The 19620-nt window shown below is 42.2% G+C and overlaps 1 long non-coding RNA gene across 1 annotated transcript; it reads right to left on the reverse strand.

The window, feature by feature from the left end:
- Nucleotides 1-13517: 13517 nt before the first annotated feature.
- Gm33348 lies at nt 13518-19276 on the reverse strand. The gene is made up of 3 exons (XR_377682.1): nt 19225-19276; nt 17731-17822; nt 13518-13739 (listed from the first exon to the last, which is right to left on the reverse strand). It is a non-coding gene; the product is annotated as a predicted gene, 33348 (long non-coding RNA).
- Between the last annotated feature and the right edge of the window lie 344 nt (nt 19277-19620).

Consider the following 19620-nt stretch of genomic DNA (forward strand, 5'->3'; position numbering starts at 1 on the left):
GCTCCCTTCTTCATGGGATTTCCTTGGGGTGATGAATGATAGGAGACAGCTCTCTCTATATAATCCCAGATGTGTGGTGGTCCTCTGTCTCTGCCTTTGGAGTGCTAGGGTAATAGGTGTGTTCCCCATGGCACCTGGCTTTACCTTCTACCCACAAGCCTTATGACTGTGGGAATTGAGCTTATTTCCCTTTCTGTTCTTATTAGACCACTAGTTAGAGTTATTTCTAAATATGAATTTAGAAGCACAGGAAGGAGTGAGGATTTCTTATCTTTGTATACATGCATGTACACACACACACACACACACACACACATACACACACACACGTACACACACACATACACACACATACACACACACACATACACACATACACACACACACATACACACACACACACACGTACACACACACACACATACACACACATACACACACACATACACACACATACACACACACATACACACACACATACACACACACACACACACACCACACACACACACACACACACACACACACCCAAACCAAACAATCCCAATGCCCCTTCCCCACAAAAACCAATGGAGAAGCAAGTGGCTACACCTACAATTAGAGGAAAATAGGCCAGGCTCTATAAGGGGCTCTAAGGGGCCTTTCTGTCTCTGCTGGCTCATATGGTGTCACCAGGGTGCACTGCCTGCTCAGGTGGCTACTGTCACTCCCAGCTGGGCAGAAACACTCAGTGTCTCCATCTCATTTTTGTCATTTTGTAAAATGAGAGAAATTACACAGGGCTATTGAGTAAAGTCAATGAAATCGTATACGTGGAAGAACGTGGTAATCATAAAACAGCTCATAAAGGTGAGGTGTTCGGAGTATAAATGTGACATTCTGGTTAGCTCAGGAATTGAAAGCAAAGGCATTAGGATCATGTACAAAATTATAAGCCACTTTAAATGTGTTGACATAGGGACAACTGTGCTAAGATTTTCATGTACTATGTTTATTTAAATTTAAATTAAATTTTAATAGGTAAAAAATCTGTACATATTTATGAGGCACCATGTGATACTATGACATATGTATACATTGTGTAATGTTCAAATCTGGGTAACTACATCCATCTCTTCAAACATGCATAATTTATTTATGGAGAGACCTTTAAATTATTTTCTTCTAGGTCTTTAAAAAACATAGTAAATTATTGCTGTCTGTAGTCACCCTGCGTACAATAGCATACCTTAATCACTCACTCCTATCCTACTCTAGGAAATTACCTTTGTGGAAACTGTTTCACGCTTAAGTAACAAGAGAGCAATCTTGAAGTATTGTATAAATGTCACACACACACTGCTAAAAGGACACATACATCGCAGCTCCAGTGACTTCTGAGAATACAGGGGAGTCGAAGGAATGGTGTCTCATTGGCTCTTTTACAGGTAGAAGGCCCCAGGGCTACCTCTACAGGGCTTTAGTTATTCAAAGAATGTACTTTGACTCCCCAAAGATGACCACATTCAGAAATAAGCAGATACACTTACAGTAGTGAGTGCATTTCGTGCAGGAAAAAGCAATGAGAGGAATCTTCCAAATACTATGGGACCCCAAAGGAGCCTCTCAGACCCTGTGGGACCTGCCACCCCATTGTGACATAGCACTTGGAAACCTATTTCTTTACTTGAGATAGCAGTACTTTCAAAGGATAGGGGCAAAATTAAGAAGCAGAAGAGAAGGAAGGAAGGAAAGAAGGAAGGAAGGAAAGGAGGAAGGAGAGGGAGAGGGAGAGGGAGAGGGAGAGGGAGAGGGAGAGGGAGAGGGAGAGGGAGAGAGAGAGAGAGAGAGAGAGAGAGAGAGAGAGAGAGAGAAGACAGACAGAGAGGGCTCAAGAGTACAACAGAGGCAGGGATGGACATGGAGATGCTGCCTGGAAGTAGAGTATTCTAGCATAGCCCTGAAGCTCACTGCAATCAAACTAAGAGTCACACACTCACTAATGACTCCTACCTGCATCAAAGCATGGGACTAGAGTCCCTTTATGTTTTCCTTTCTTACTGCCCTGTGTCTAACACTCAAGACTGAAGATATTACTTCAGCATGCCTTTTCAGGTTGTCGGGCTAGCTGCAAGCTCCTCTGCTCTGCTTTCTTGGCCCTTCTTTTCTGGTAAGTGTTTGGTGTTCGCTGGTCCTATGAGTTCCTCCAAGACTTAAGTAAGAGGGTCTGGGAGATAGGCTGGCTACCCAACTTGGTCTGGCATATACTATCATTCCAAAAATTGTTAGGTAGACCCCCTGAATAAGACAGGAAAAATTTCATCTAGAACTATTCCATTTAAAGGACTCAATACTCAGGTGTGTAAAATATCCATTTCTATTCCTCTAGATAGGAAGAAAACTGGCAATGAAAAGAAATGAATCCTTGTCTAGCATGGTGAACCAATGTGTTCAACTGCAAACACTCACGGGTGTGTGTGTAGACAACTACATTGCAGAGGAGGCTCCCCCTCCCCCTAGCAATTGTTAAACACTTGCATAGCCTGAAAAAGGCACAGGGTCTGTGAGCCTTCCTCCTGTCCTACAGGGGAATGTTAGTCGGCTCAGTCTTGTGAGGGTCTGGGGTGGGGAATCACAACTGCTCTGATTTAAAGCTGGCCGTGTGTATGCTGCACATGGGTGGGGGGGGCATGGTTCCACCACAGCATGTGTGTTTTGAGTGTGCTAGACTGTGCTCTGAGCAGTTGCAAGCCCAGAACAAAGACAATGATGAAGCTGATGAGGACAGGTAATACAGATGGGTAACTCAGGGTCACCCTGGCTCCATACCTTACAAACACCATCATGCAGGATGTGATCCCAAAGAAGGCAGTCAAGAATAAATAAGAGAGGCAGATGGATCCATTTCTAACACATAGCAAATGAGCTATACCAGCATGCAGCTGGTGATGAGAGAACGTGGAACCAGGGGCTGGAAGTGTATACATTTTCTTTACTGTATTTGGGGGTGCCCTTTGAAGTCATTTATCCAGGAGAAAGCATTCCAAAGTAGAGCATAATAAAAATTATTGAATGTCAGCCCTGAAAAAAAAAAGAAAATAATGCATAGCCAACCTATCTGAAGAAACCCAAATCTCATATTAGCCTTGCTCTCTGAGAAGGATATATGGATTGCTTAGAGGTAAAAGCACTATTGATGTTGCTTCTGTTTGAGCCTGACCATGGCATTTTTGCTCTTATTTTCCCAGTTTATTGTAGATTGGTAGTAAGGCACAAGTATAAACCTCTTCAAATAAATCATTTTAATTGCCTGGTAAGACAAGCGAGCGTTCACGTTAATTAAGTAGATACTTTGCACATGGCAGAGAGAACTCACTCAAAGTTTTTTCTTTGAAAAGGCAGCTTTATAGGGTGCCATTTGTGGGGGGAACGGCACTCCTGTTATCAGACTAAGAACCTACTGAAGGCATTCTGTGGAAGCAGTTAACATAAAACCTGTTCACCCAGCTGAAAGTGGGCTCTGAATGAAGCGGGTGCAAGGCTCACTCAGGCTGTAGTAAGCTATGTGCCACGTAAGCCGGGCTCTCTGTGCCTCAGTGTCCTCTCCTGTTAAGGGAAGCATGGAGTCTGCTCCGACGGTCTTCTCTCTTTTATCACATCCTGGCTGAAGACTTGGATGCTCATGGAACTCCTGTCATAACTGTGCCAGCAGGAGAGGCTCAAATTCAGACATTTCCAAAACATCATTTCTCTTCACTCTGGAACCCAGAACAGTTTTAGAAATTATGTTTTTTTAATTGATACCCATTATACTCAGAGTATCCTGAAGTGACAAAATGTTTTTCTTTTTTTTTTTAAGTACTGAATGGTAAGGAATTTCAGTCTTTTATGCTTCATACACTTGTTTTCTCTAATAAATGCATGCCGGATGCAGATTCATATGTAGTCTATCTATTTAGGTCACAGGACATGTTTTAGAAGGGAGCATTAGATGTCCGTGTGGAACCCTGAGAAACCTAGACTCCACAGTACTCCAGTGTTTGTTTCTTTGTGACTTTGTGCCCTCACAGATGCTATGGAACATAAAAGTCATGGCACAGATCAGTCCTTCAGGACCTGGGCAAATCAGTGGTTTCTAAGTTTGCTAGGTCACTTCTGGTCAGGATGCTGGGACCTGACCGAGGATAGGCAAGTGTCTTCTGCTGAGGTGTATCTCAAATCCTTTAAAAAAATTACAGTCTCATAAGTTACTAGGACTGGCCTTGAATCCACTCTGTAGCCTAGGCAGACCTTGAATTTTCTATATTCCTGTGTCAGTTTCCCAAATAGCTGTGATTACAGCTTGTGTCCCTCACGCCTGGCTCTGGCTCAGGCTTTGGTTTTAAAGTCCATTACCACAGTACATCTGAATGGATGTTTTATTAAAGAGCCTGCCCAGTGGCAAATAAGTGCCTAGGAAGGTGTTCAATGCCATGGAATCCTTAAAGAAATGCAATGAAAACCACAATGAGATCCTGGCAGCATTCAGATTCTCCCATTGGAAATACCCACTGGAATAGTCACTGGAATGCCGTGTTCTGGGAAGGTTGTACAGAAATAGGCACTCCATAATGCTGGTGATAACATAAAATGTGCTGTGGTTTTGAAAAAATGAGGCTCGTTCTTATACAATGAAATGTACTTATACCATGACCCAAACAGCTCTTCATAAACACCTCTGAGTAAATGTTCTTGGAAGAATACTTAACAATAGCACCGAGTTGGGAGCTAACCAGTTTGCCCCTAAGTGATAAAAAAAATGAATGCATTCAAATCCATATAAAGTGTCAAGCTATCAGCATGTACAACATAGAAGAACTTCAAAAAACAAAAACAAAAACAAAAACAAAAAAACCCTGTGCTTAGAAAGAAAATCCTCACAGCGGAAAGTGCTGTATTCGTATGGAGTTTGAAAAGGCATATCTACACACTTAGTGTCTGGTTGTCTAGGTATGGGTGAGCCTTGACTGCTTAAAACAATCTCAGCTTTAGTCATAGTCTGATAACCTCTGAGAGGGGACATTTGCATGATTGTCCTTCCTAGCCATGAAAAAAAAAAAGAAAAGAAAAGAAGAGAAAAGAAAAAAAGAAAAGAAAAGAAAAGAAAAGAAAAGAAAAGAAAAGAAAAGGTAGCAATAAAGGTGAGATACTGAGAAGGGCCGCAGCTATGTGTGCTGCACACACGCTCGGGATGAGCCTCACTCAGTTGGTGCTGTGAACAGCTGCGGTTCAGAGCTTGATCCAGGCTCATTGCAGCCTGCCTTCAAAGATAACTAAGAGATGGCAGGGGAGCCCGGCAGTGGTGGCGCACACCTTTAATCCCAGCACTTGGGAGGCAGAGGAAGGCTGGTTTCTGAGGCCAGCCTGGTTTACAGAGTGAGTTCCAGGACAGCCAGGGCTACACAGAGAAACCCTGTCTCAAAAAAAAAAAAAAAAAAAAAAAAGGCAGGGGAAATTTGGCTCCCACTCTAAGCCTTGCTATGTGCTTTTACAACAACAGTAGTAAGATCTTAGAGAAAGCTGGCTTGGCATTTGTCCCCAAATGTAAAGCTGGTGACCTGGTTAGGTTTTGTTGCCAATCTGATAAGATGGAGTCTCAACTGAATTATTGCCAAGAGGAGAATGGTCTATGGTCATGTCCATGGGGAACTGTCTTGTTTGTTGATTGATGTGGGAAGGTCCTGTTCACAGTGGTGGCGCTACCCCTGGTCAGGTAATCCCTATAGTATAAGAAAGCTGGCTGAGCATGAACCAGAGGGAGCAGCCAGGAAACCCTTACCCTCCATGGTTTCTGATGCAGGCTCCTGCCTTGCGTTTCTGCCTTGACTTCCCTCAGTGATCGACACTTCCTTCACCCGATTTGCTTTTGGTGTTGGAATTTATCACAGTGAAAAGCAAACCAAGATAGCTGGTTATTCAAAGCATGTCAGTTCCCTCTGATCATAGAATTATAGCCTCAAAATAAGAATGGATAGGGCTATCTATTGCAACCCCCACTTAGGTGGAAACTCTCAGATCAGCCTTTTGACACATGTTTGCCCAGCCTCAGGGAGAACATACTGAGTGACAGAGTGCATCCCTTTGCAAGAGGACCTCCCTGCTTTGAACTCCTTCTCTCACACTTACCAATCCTGCCTCTTTTACCCTGCACAGCTAGAGAGCTAAATTATCCAGTAAAGTAGTCACTAGCCACACATAGTTGTGGGACACTTAGAACATAGCCAGTTTACATGCTTGGTAGCTTGGGCTGATTACAATGTGTTAAGGTTAATTTCACAAATATATGTGTGAAAATACATGTACAGCTAGTATACACTTTTTTTTTACTTTATTTATGGCAATTAGAAAATATTAAATAATAAGTAGCCACTTGGTAATACTGTGCCCTGTCTCAAGAGGCAGGCTTTGGACCTTAGAGGACATTAACTTTCTCATCCTTTTTTTAAAAAGGCAAATGACTTAGTTTCCTTTAAATATTCTTTATTTAAATGAATCCCCATCACCACGGAGTGCTGCTGTTTCCAGTCTCTAGCTAAGCTGAACAGCGTAGACTTCAGATCGTAATTAAGATGTACCCTTTGAGGCCGTTCTCTCTTGTCTCATCATGACATTTTGCTAAACCTGCTAATTTCCTGTAGTTTGCATGTCGGCAATTATGCTGTTCAAAGATCCTTGCTGAGATATGTGTGATTCCTGAGTGAGAAGGATCCCAGGAGTCCTCGATCCACTTGAAATTGGAAACAATTTCTCACTATGGGCAGGACGGAAATGGCTGCAAAGAGACCCATGTGTTAAGGCTTCTTTCTTTGTATTGAGGCTCTAATTATGTAAAGTTTCTGGGATTTCTTTCCTTCCTTCCTTCCTTCCTTCCTTCCTTCCTTCCTTCCTTCCTTCCTTCCTTCCTCCCTCCCTCCCTCCCTCCCTCCCTCCCTCTCTCTCTATTTCTTTCATTTTGAAGAGCTGACCTTGCTTACTCCCACAAGTTTACTCATTTCACGGCAGCCTGTAAGATACTCCTTGCCTCTTAATTTGTCTGACAGATAATGAGTTAGGACTCTGTCCCAGCTTTGTACATCACACCTGAAATTCGGATAAAAACATCTTGTACGTCTTCATCCATCATTAGTTGATGTTTTGGATTGAATGAGCTGCTGATAACACCTGGGCGTCTGCCACAGTCCCTGCTCCTCTGATGGGCAATGAGTCATCAGGCCGTCAGCATTCCTAGGGCAGGGCTGTCCAACCCACTACCAATCCACTCATCTCCACTGCCATTCATGTCTTCAGCCTGTCCACGGGATGTCAGACTCTTTGCTGAAATTAAGATATATTTCGGCCTGTCCTGTTTTCACAATTCCTGACCTGTGAGCCTGTCAAGGGAGGAAATCCAACTTGTTTGGCAAAAGAGTGATTTGGGGGAATCAGTGCTGGCTCCTAGCAATCTGCTCAGTGCTATCTAGATAATTGGGTGGAAGATGTTTCTGGAACTTTGACATCAAATTTTCTATGTGGCAGTTTCTGGAATTTACTTATTCCATATTTTTATGTTTCTTGGGAAAAGAAAACAATTGTCTTGGTAAAGGTTTAGTTGAAAAATTAAATGCACACTTACTTGACAATGAGAAATGATGATAGACTTTTAAGAGAGCTCAGCCAGAGTAATAAAATGATAATGATGATGATGATAGCTAATACATCAGTCAAAGAAATAAAACTATATTGTATCAGGAACCTAGACAGGACATATACATACATATATACACACATATATACACATATGTGTGTGTATATATATATATATATATATATATATATATATATATATACTGACCTCATTTGTCAGTTCACCAATGTTAGGCCCCTTACACTCTGAACCAATAAGCTCATCATAACTTGTTCTGTCTTATCACTTCAACAATAAAAGGAAATTAGCATCACCTTCAGAAAACCAAGTGCTGGCACCATGAGCCATGGGAGATACTGCATATCCAAACTATGACACCTTTAATTTTTCTAAGATTCTGAGATCTATCTTTTTAAAAATCTAGTATATATTAATATATTATCTATCAGCATATATTGTATATTATATTAATATTATATATCCATATATAATACATATTAACTGAGAGTCAAACACATTATTGATATATAAAGAGTAGATATTAGAATAGGATCAGAGGTGAGGAGGACACAACATCTGCCCAAACACTGAGGAGTAACTGGAATCAGTGGGACCCAGATACCCAGGAACTCCACCTGACCAGTGGCACAGGTTTCTTCCAGTTTAGGCCTGTGCCCTGAGCAGACCCTGGGCGCTAACTCTGCAGCCAGTCCCACAACACCCAGAGGAACCTCCACTCCCAGGGACTCTAACACACTCAGAATCACAGGATCACAGTATCACAAGAGCTTGGCCACACCAGGATGTCAGTGTCCCAGAGGCAGCTTGACACTCAGGAGCTCTGATACACCCATGATCACAGGATCACATAGACATCTGGACTTTGAGGAGTTCTGTCACAATCAGGATCACAAGAAGGACAGGCTCCAGTAAGACATAGTCAGGGCAGGTAGTACTAGAGATAACCAGATGGCAGGAGGCAAGTATAAGAACATAAGCAACAGAAACCAAGGTTACTTGGCATCATCAGAATCCAATTCTCCCACCATAGCAAGTCCTGGATACACCATCACACGGGAAAAGCAAGTTTTAGATCTAAAATCACTTTTCATGATGATAATAGAGGACTTTAAGAAGGACATAAATGACTCCCTTAAAGAAATAAAGGAGAACACAGGTAAACAGCTAGAAGCCCTTAAACAAAGGAAATAAACAAAACCATCCAAGATCTAAAAATGGAAATAGAAACAATAAGGAAATCATAAAGGGAGACAACTCTGAAGTTATAAAACCTAGGAAAGAGATCAGCAGTCATAGATGCAAGCATCACCAACAGAATACAAGAGATAGAAGAGAGAATCTCAGGGCAGAAGATGCCTTAGAAAACACTGACACAACAGTCAAAGAAAATGCAAAATGCAAAAAGCTCCTAACCCAAAACATCCAGGACACAGTGAGAAGACCAAACCTAAGGATAATAGGTATAGAAGAGAGTGAAGATTCCCAACTTAAAGGGCCAGTCAATATCTTCAACAAAATTATAGAATAAAACTTCCCTAACCTAAAGAAAGAGATGCCCATGAACATACAAGAAGCCTACAGAACTCCAAATAGACTGGACCAGAAAAGAAATTCCTCCCATCACATAATAATCAAAACACCAAATGCATTAAATAAAGAATATTAAAAAGCAGTAAGAGAAAAAGGTCAAGTAACATATAAAGGCAGACCTATCAGAATTACACCAGACTTCTCACCAGAGACTATGAAAGTTAGAAGATCCTGGGAAGATGTCATACAGACCCTAAGAGAACATAAATGCCATATCAGACTACTATACCCAACAAAACTCTCAATTATCATAGACGGAAAAAACAAGATATTCCATGACAATACCAATTTTACACAATATATTTCCGTAAATCCAGACCTACAAAGGATAACAGATAAAAAACACCAACACAAGGATGGAAACTACAGCCTAGAAAGCAAGAAAGTGATCTTTCAACAAACCCAAAAGAAGATGGCCACACAAATATAATTCTACCTCTAACAACAAACATAACAGGGAGTAACAATCACTTTTCCTTAATATCTCTTAACATCAATGGATGCAATTCCCCAATAAAAAGACATAGACTCACAAACTGGATACGTAAACAGGACCCAGCATTTTGCTGCATACAGGAAACACACCTCAGTGACAAAGACAAACACTACCTTAGAGTAAAAGGGTTGGAATACACTTTTTTCAAGCAAATGGTCCCATGAAACAAGATGGAGTAGCCATTCTAATATTTAATAAAGTTGACTTTCAACCAAAGGTTATCAAAAAGGATAAGGAAGGACATTTCATACTCATCAAAGGAAAAATCTACCTAGAAGGATTCTTAATTCTGAGTATCTATACTCCAAATGCAAGGGCACCCACATTCATAAAAGAAATTTTACTAAAGTTCAAAGCATACATTGCACCACACACAATAATAGTGGGAGAGTTCAACACCGTACTCTCAGCAATGGACTGATCATTGACACAGAAACTAAACAGAGACACAGTAAAACTAATAGAAGTGATAGACCCAATGGATATCTATAGAACATTTCATCCTAAAGCAAAAGAATACACCTTCTTCTCAGCACCTCATGGTACCTTCTCCAAAATTGACCATATAATTGGTCACAAAACAGGCCTCAACAGATACAAGAAGATTGAAATAATCCCATGCACCCTATCAGATCACCATGCACTAAGGCTGGTCTTAAATTAAACAAATAAACAAACAAAAAATAGAAAACACACATACACAAGTGGCTCTCAAAGAAGACCTTCCCACCAGTGCCAGCATCATGGGGAGTATGATAGAAATGTGGATTACCTTGAATTCCCTAGGCAGGGAGCTTCAGAAGTCAGTAACCTTGCAAACTAAGGTTTGAAAGCTATGCTGTAGGCTTTCTCCTTAGAAACAGCTGCTCCATCAACTGTTCCTGACTGAGATGATATATGGTTTGAGAGGCTTTGAAGCCCCGTAGTCATGAAGGAAGCTTCTTATGCCCGCTTTCCTTCCACCTAGGAAGCTGCTGGCCCCAGAGAGTATGCTGCAATGATTGTCACCTAGTCTTTGTGTGCTACACTCCTGTGTCTAGGTGAGGAGATCCATCAACTGGTTTCTTCCTTACGGTGCCTGACACACATTTCCCTTTTTGACAGGTGGTTTTGATCTATGATAACTGATAGAATGTCTTCCATGGCCATGCCAGATTACTGCAAACACAATCACAGCAGTTAAAATACAAGTTCTACAACTATTTGAGACACTTTGAGAAGCAAAGTGAACATCAGCAAGGAAGCAGAAATGCATGTCATTGGCCTCAGGCCTGAGGTGAGGACCTGCTGTCCCATCCTTGGAGGAAATGCTGGCCCAGACCTGTGTCCATCTGGGACTTCGGGACCACAGCCATGCTGCAGGTCTGGCATTTTGGCTGGCTCTAGGGGAACACAGAGGCATGTTTGTCTCTCCTCTGATACTATATCCTTGAGTGGCTCAAACAGGTTCTTTCCTAGTTAGCTCATGTGTAAAAACTAAGGCAAACAACGCCCAATTCATCTGGTGGCTGTGAGCTTCCGGACATCACAGTCAGTTTTAGTAGATATCAAAATTTTAACTTTGACTCTTGTTCTAGACTCTTCTGTACCCATGAGTCACAGCAGGAAGCAGCTGATACATTAGACTTCATGCTATGCATTGTTCTAAGCTAAGTTGTTTGGGTTAGAAGCATTATGTGCATTTCAGAGTTACTATTCCATTTACAATGGGTTCTCAAGTTGAAACGCCATCTTCAGCCTAGGCATGTCAGTGTCTGTAAAGGTGTCCAGCACAGTACTAGTAAGTGGTAATAGCAGCTATTCTGTATGCCACCAACTCTGTGCAAAACTTAGCTCTTCCTTGTTGGATTCTGGTTCCAGAAACTTCTCCTTTTCCTCATAGCATCTTTCTACCTCCATCTGGGGCCTTCACCTCTCTGCTCTTCTGAAACACCTTCCCGGGAGTGGTCAGAGAAAAACTAAGGAGCCAAGAAAGATTAGGCTTTGAACTGGTTGATATGCTATTGTTAAGTTAGAGGCGATTTGATAGAATTTAAATCTTTGTGTGCATGTGTGTGTGTGTGTGTGTGTGCGTGTGTGTGCCTGTGTGTGTGCTTTTATGTATGTACCTGAGTATGTGGACAGAGGACAGACTTGGATGTCATCCTCAGAAATGTCATTTACCTCCCTTGAGACACGGTTGCTCGTTGCTCAGGAATCCACCCATTAGGCTACAGCTGACCAGGAAACACACAGAAACACTGGAAGTAGTCATGGCAGCGACTATGCATAGATGATGCTTTGTTACTTGGGTATCTCTTAATCTTGTCAAATTAACAAAGAACACCAACCGTTTAATAACTTTGAGATTATATTCCATTGTAGAATGTTCTAGAAAAATATTAACTCTTCACAGTGGCAACTTAGCTTTTCCCCAGCTCCTCTTCCTGAATCTTTTCTCCCCTGGCTTCGCCTGGAGACCCAGTTCCCTACCGTGGGGTACTGATAAGCTTGCTTGCTTGCTTGCCTCCACCCAGCCCCACCTTCTCACCAGGTTTGTCAAGGAAGGGAATTGTTTTGTCATTGAGCTTTATCTCTTTCTCCTAAATTATCAGAAGAAAATAATGAATGTAACTTAATGAAGATTGACTACCTGGCTGAAAGAGGGAAGAGATATTGAAGAGGGGTGAGGAAAGGGCTTCCTAGATAGGAGGAAGATTTGAAACCCGGCACAATGCAAGCTTGAGACTGAAGCACCAGGAACCACTGTGAACACTAAGTGAGGTGGAGACAGGGAAAATAGATGCACCCGATCGAGCCTTTGGAGGTGGGAGCCAGCATGCATGGTGCACATAAGCAGATAGCGACTCTGGGCAATCAGTGGGGTCAGGTGTAATGCCTCTGAGCGCTAAGAAAGTAGGCCTGGGAGTGACTGGAAACACAGCAGGAGCTGATTTAGGCCTCTTTTGAGGCCTAAATCAGAGGGAGGCACAACAGGCTTCAGAAAAATTAGCTGTAAAAGAGCTGCCAATGGGGCTGGAGAGATGGCTCAGTGGTTAAGAGTTTGTTGCTCTTGCAGAAGATCTGCATTCTGTTCCAGCACCTATCCAGTGACTCATGACCATCCACAAGTCCAGTTTCACAGTGTCTTAGTCAGGGTTTCTATTCCTGCACAAACATCATGACCAAGAAGCAAGTTGGGGAGGAAAGGGTTTATTCAGCTTATATTTTGTTCATCACCAAAGGAAGTCAGAACTGGAACTCAAGCAGGTCAGAAAGCAGGAGCTGATGCAGAGGCCATGGAGGGATGTTACTTACTGGCTTGCTTCCTCTGACTTGCTCAGCTTGCTTTCTTATAGAAACCAGGACTACCATCCCAGGGATGGCACCACCTACAATAGACCCTCCTGCCCTTGATCGCTAATTGAGAAAATGCCTTACAGCTGGATCTAATGGAGACATTTCCGCAAGGGAGGCTCCTTTCTCTGTGATAACTCCACCTGTGTCTAGTTGACACACAAAATCAGCCAGTACACAGAAGATTTGAGGCCCTCTTCTGACCACTGGGAATACCAGGCATGCGTGACAAGCACATACATACATACAGATAAATATACACGCAAATAAAAATAAAATGTGTGGGGAAGCGGTGAGGGTTATTGCAATATGTTTTGTGGATGAATTTCTATCTTTAAAGTATAACATAGGCATCTAGGTCTCTTTATTTAAATCTAGCATGGGGGGGGGGGTGTGAAATAACCTGGTCACTCTACATTTTAAAGAGCTGGTATTTTCTTTGCTGTCAATGTGGGCGTTGAGTTCTCTTTGGAAAATGAATACTCTTCCAGGTCCCATGGGAGCCGTTCCGTGTGGCATTTGCACAGGCGACCATCTGAGCTGAGTGCTTATTAGATCCGATGAAGTATCGCCTGAGGTTAGCATCCAGACAGCACAGGCCACCCACTGGTCATGCTGGGAAGGAGGAAGAGGCCAAGGGCCAAGCGTCTTGAACTGGAAAAGTACAGTGTAAAATTAACAATGGTAACCCCAGCAGGCACCGCCACCAGAGGGAAACGGCCTATGACGTCATATCGGAGTGAGAGAGGCAGCACATTTCCTCTCAGTGCCCCTAGTGTGACATCTTTACAGTCGTCGCCCCAGTGTATCTGCCGTAGTAGTCTCCTGCTGCCAGCGTTGCAACGGACTATCCAAAGCTGAGGGCCTAAAATTCTTTGGAGCGAGCTACATCAGGCTCTGTCAATGCTCGAGAAAGCACGCACTAGAACTTCACACGTGAAAACAGATCACTTCAATTCTAAAAGAATCTTGACTGCCAACGCAGCTGTCAACGAACTTAAAAACAACAACAAAAAATATGTTATCGGCCTCTTAGTGTTTGGGGGACGGAAGAATGAATACGTGTGTTGTCACTAGCTGCAGCCCACAGAGAGGCATGTTCAACGCAATGCAAGAGGAATCAGAGAGCTGAAAGCATTTGTGGCGACCATGGAAAATCGAGGCATTAAAAAAAAATGTCTAGAGAGGAAGAATTTCTCAGTTTTAGTTTTTCCCAATGAAATAAGACAAGTGTTAATCTGAGTTCTTGGGGAAACTTTTTGTTATTTATTGAAAGGTGTAACAAATTTAAATCCACCTTTGCAATCATGTCCTAGTTGTTAAAACCCAAAGAATTTATCTAAAAGAGTCAATTTCCACTTTTCTTTATATTAATTTTGAGCTCTTTAGTATTCCAAAGTCCTTGAAAAAATGTCTGCCAATGTTTATGTAACCGAGTTCTCTTAAAGCTGGTGAGGTGGTGTATGCCTGTGGCTGGGGAGAAGGTGGAGAGATTCAAGACCAGCCTGGGCTAATAAGTCTTTGGCAATTATGTAGCCAAGACCCTATCTTAAAACAAAACCAACCAAACCACAGAAAACAAAAACAAAAACAAAAACAACCTTTTTGTTTTTGTTTTGTTCTGTTTTTTAAAGAAAAAGCTAGGAGAGTATAAATAGCAATAGCAATTATATTTATATGTCTATGAAGTTTTCAATGTATAAGTAATCATTTCTAAGAGTGTTTAGAAGAAATAGGGTAGGGCCTGGGTGTAGATAATAGTAGATTGTGGCATACAGTTCTGGGTATAATCCACAGGTTAAAAGAAAAAACAAAAACCCAACAACACACAAGCACTGTGCTTAGTTGTGTAACTATTAAATCATCTGTATCAAAAAATCTGAAAGCTGAAAAGCACCCGAAAGGAAGACTTACATGGTGGCAACGTTTTTTTAAAGTCAGGTTTTTAAATCACCCGTGGGGGTGGGGGTGGTAGTAGGGGAGGGGGTGGAGGTGGGGGAAGGAGTAGTAGGGGGTGGAGGTGGGAATGGGGGTGGGGGTTGGGGAGGGAGTATGGGAGGGGTGGAGGTGGGGGTGGGGGAGGGAGTAGGGGAGAGGGTGGAGGTGGGAATGGGTGGGGATGGCTAGAGAAATGGTTCAGTGGGTAAGTGAGTGACTGCCGGGCAAACATGAGAAGCTGAGTTTGAGAGTTTGACTCCCAGAATCCAAGTGTGTTTGTTTTAGCCCAGTGCTGGTACTCTCAGGTCTCCGGAGGCAGAGATCTGAAGGTCCCTGGAGTTACCAGAGTAACTCCTTTTACATATTTACACACGTGCATTCTCTGAGCTCTCCTTCATCATACATAACAACGGCATCATGGTCTTTGACTTGGCCCAGCCTAAACGTGAACACATGTAATCCGTCAGGGCATTGCTTTCTTATGGCATCCAAGCATTGCTGCCTACTTACCTGCTCCTTGCTGTCTATCCCTTTGGGAGCACATCCTTCCACCCCTTTTATGGACATTGTGCAGGATATCTTTACCTCACTTCTGCTCTTTGGCTGTGTGCAGAACGCTAGGCTGACACTCTCTGCAGACGCTCTGTAGGTTTCGCCACTAGTCAGGCTTCTGCAGCCGCTGTTGAGATGTTTGCTACTGGAATTAAACATCCAACTTTCATGGATAAGCTGTCTCTCTCCCCTCATATTTTTCCTTATTATTAATTTATATTTTCATGGTGCTGGGTTTGAACCCAGGGCCAGCATGTGCTAGGCAGGTGCTCTACTATTGAATGCCAGAGTAGCCGGTTTTGCTTTCTGTTTTGAAGCAGTCTCTTACTAACTCACTGAGACTGGCCTTTCTTAGACTTACTGTGATCTGGGCAGACCTTGTACCTGAAGTTCTATAGCCTTCAGAGCGGCCTGCTAACACTGCAAAGTTCTCGCCTAGCATGAGGGAGTCTTAGGTGTGACACTAGGTACCCAGAACCCCACAACTTTCCTTGGTGTTGCCACTTAGTGTGCTTGGCCTAGGATTCTGTCTCTCATGTTCTATTTTCCTCAAAACTCTTGGTTCTTGACTCTGAAATTTCTTATCTTCCATCTGCTCTCACACTATGTATCCTACCACTACGATATTATCTAAATTTCTTTTCAAACTCCATCTGGCCTTTATTAATTTATTACCTACCCTGTCTTTCTATTAAGTGCTTCTTTATAGTGTTTTTTAAGTGTTTTTAGTCAGTGGTTTTTTTGTTTTTGTTTTTGTTTTTTTTGTTTTTTGGGTTTTTTTTTTTTTTTTTTTTTTTTTTTTTTTTTTTTTTTTGCTCTGTTTCATTCCCACTAGTTTGGTTTACTCCTTCAATGTCATCTCTCAAATTTTACCAGTTCTCTCTTTAGTTTTTATAATCTATCGAGGGAACCTGTTTTTAAAACATTTGATTTTAGTTTTTTATTTTATTGGTGCTGTTATTTTTAATATCTAGTGAGTTTTGGAAGTATCTTACTACTTGTTTTTAAAGTATCAGGTAACATTCTCATTTCGAGAAAAAAAAAAACCTCATTATAATTCCACTAACACGTTACACCTGGTGACTTTATCTGTGTCTCCCATCCCAATATTTAAAATTCCCGATGGCCATATGCAGCTGTCGTCGTCCCTGCTGACTGGTTCTATTTTGTGCTTTGGGATTTCCAGGTTTTCTTTCCCTTCTTGTGGCGAAATCCTCCAAGACCTGAATTGAAGGGGTGTCCTTAAGACAGAGCTTGTTTATGGCAAGGCCCCCTTACAGCTCCTTTCCCACTGAGGCTCCTCTGGATCCATATTTTGCTGAGTTTGAAGATAGTATCAGTTGGAGTGTAGACTTTTCTAACCAGGATTTCTGGAGAAGTCGTAGTATTCTGACACAGAACCCAGGGGCAATGCACATTGCCGGCATTAGTTCTCTGTGGTCCCTGAGGAAGGTGTACTCCTTTACTATTCTGGATCTCTGTGAGGTCTCAGCTCCAATCCCCTATACTGCTTAGGCCCCAGTGTGGCCATTAAAATCCAAGCCTCTCAGTTATCAAGATTGGCAAATGCCCACAGGGAAGGCATGGGTGCATCTCAACACCTGATTCCCAGCTCTTTTCAGCTCAACCATTTGTTTACCTTATCATCAGCCTAGCTATTAAAAAGATGTTTATTATATTTCACCCAGTCCTACAGGCACCTAGGCTAAATCTTTATTCAAACAGAAGTTTATCATTAATTGTGCTAATGAAAAAGCCAAGACCCAGAAAAGCTGATTGTAAGAGGGAAGAAGGGCAAAGGGACACAGACTCAAGCCCAGCTCAGACCGACTTTGCATCCTTCATCCATCCCCTGGGAGGGTAATGTCTTGCTTCTGGGAGCTGACATTTGTTGTGTCGCTCCTCATAACTCTTGAGGTGTTTCAGAAATTGGAAGTAAATTTCCTCCAAATCCTGATAACTCGATAAAATAAGGTGAGATTAAATCCCTGCCACAAGGTCATTTGGTGTGTTACAGCCCTGAGACAAGAAGCCTGCATCTTTGATTTTTAAGGCTGTGGTGACAGTGGGTCAAACACTTAGCAGGAACCTTCTTCAAGTTCCTTCCGGCTTCTGCATCGGAATTTGTAAGCTCTGAGCACGCCGAGCAAACTACCTGTTGTAAGTAGACAGGAGACTGCAGGACTGGCATCGTTACAACACGAAAAGTTTCAGGATGTTCTCAGGTACAGCACACCAGGAAAACAGCTGGAAACACATTCACACACATTAGTTAGGAATCCTCAAAGACGCGAACCTGATTGCATTTTAAAAGGAATCTAAGAAGTCCTGGATAATGTTGTAACTAGAAAAATCTTAGCACAGGTGAAGCAACTTGATATTTTAGGTAATATATTTAAACACAACTTAGGACGTTCAATACCTCCTTCTCAAACAACCCGATATTAATAGACCAAATACTGCCCCCCCCCCGCGCCAAAAAAGCATGCACACAAAATATTCAATAACCTAGCGTGACAGAATGTGGTTTCTTTTGAATAACTGACGAAGAATCCTAAACTCCTTGTGAAGTTGAGACATCATGAGCATTCCAGATATTTCTTTAAATTAACCTAGTTTTCAGATGGAGTTCGCTCGTCTTAACCCCCCCCCCCCCGCCCCTTAATTTAAGGAAGGCCTAGGTTTCCAACTTCCTGAAGAGGGCGCTATTGACATGGTCAACCATTCTAATCGTGGTGAAGAGGAGTTCATAGATACAGCTTCTGCTTACAAGTCATTAGGTGGATATTTGGGAGTTGAATTTAAACTTAAACTCTAAGCAGACCAATAATCTATTAAGCTATTTAATACTTTTAAACCCAGCATCTCTTTGCTGGCTTATTTGACAAAGAAATCTGCTGGCTCCCTCCCCTCCCCCCTTTTATTATTTAAAGAACAATTCCTCTTCTGGTATGTATTAACAATGGTGCTTGGAACGTGGCATCGATAACACACTGTATGCCCCGTTGTGCTTCATGTTGAATGATTTGTGTGTCTTTGAGAAAGTCCAGCAACTCGTCTTAATCTGCTATCCTGGAGGCTCAGTAATTTACTCCCATAGTTCCTTGCCATAACATATTTCATGTCAAGGAGGGTCTTTTTTTTTTTTTTTTTAACTCTTAATAGAGATATTTTCAAACAAAGACAAAGGGCAGAGAGGGCTTCCTAGGGTATTTAGTGGGAACATAGCCGTAGCTTATTTTTCTTTTGTATTATTATGAGGCAATTGATGATTGCCTGGGGCTTTGCTGATGAATCAGGCTTTTAATAAGTTTCAGTGAGAACAGAGTTGGTGGAGATAAGTTAATTAATTGCTCTGCTGTGTGAAGGCTTGGGGGAGATGGTGCTCTATTCTACTGTGAAGCATGGTCATAAAACAGCGCATAATTCTATACCGCTCTAAATGCTTACCGGTAAACCCTCACGGAAACATTTCAGCCTTCTTAGACAGACACTTAGGAACCTTCCCAAGCCAGAAATGAAATATCCTGCTGATTGCCTCCCCAAAACAGCAGAGAAAAGAAATCTTTCCTTTGGGCGGCTCTACCATCCTGCATCTATTGCTTACAAATTCTTTCAGATAACTGGCAGACACTTCTCCCTTGATTACCTTTAATCTCGGGTTTGGCAAAAGGCTCTTTATTCCCTCTGTCACTTGGCTGATTTCAAGCCAGAGTTCTCCATCCCACCGGACTCTGCCCATGTGGGAAAATAAAAGCGTCACTTCATAGTACAGTGGAGCTTTCTCCTGATGGCTACAATTTACATGCCAGGAGCCCTCTAAGCCCTCCAGCCCTTTCTTGATGCTAGGAAGGAAAAAAAAAAAATCAAACAGTTTTTTAGAGTCTGGAATGCTTTCCCTGGCGATTGACAACAGAGTTCAGGTCAAGTTTGCGATTTGGCTTCGGCTTTCCTGGTGCATTTTTAACTCTTTGAAGGATGGGTTGGAGACAACTTGCCAAGTCCTTCCTGCGTTGTTTGCTTTATGCTGACGGAATTTTTAAGT

The sequence above is a fragment of the Mus musculus genome, chromosome 6 (genome assembly GCF_000001635.26).
Source record: "Mus musculus strain C57BL/6J chromosome 6, GRCm38.p6 C57BL/6J".
NCBI lineage: Eukaryota > Metazoa > Chordata > Mammalia > Rodentia > Muridae > Mus > Mus musculus.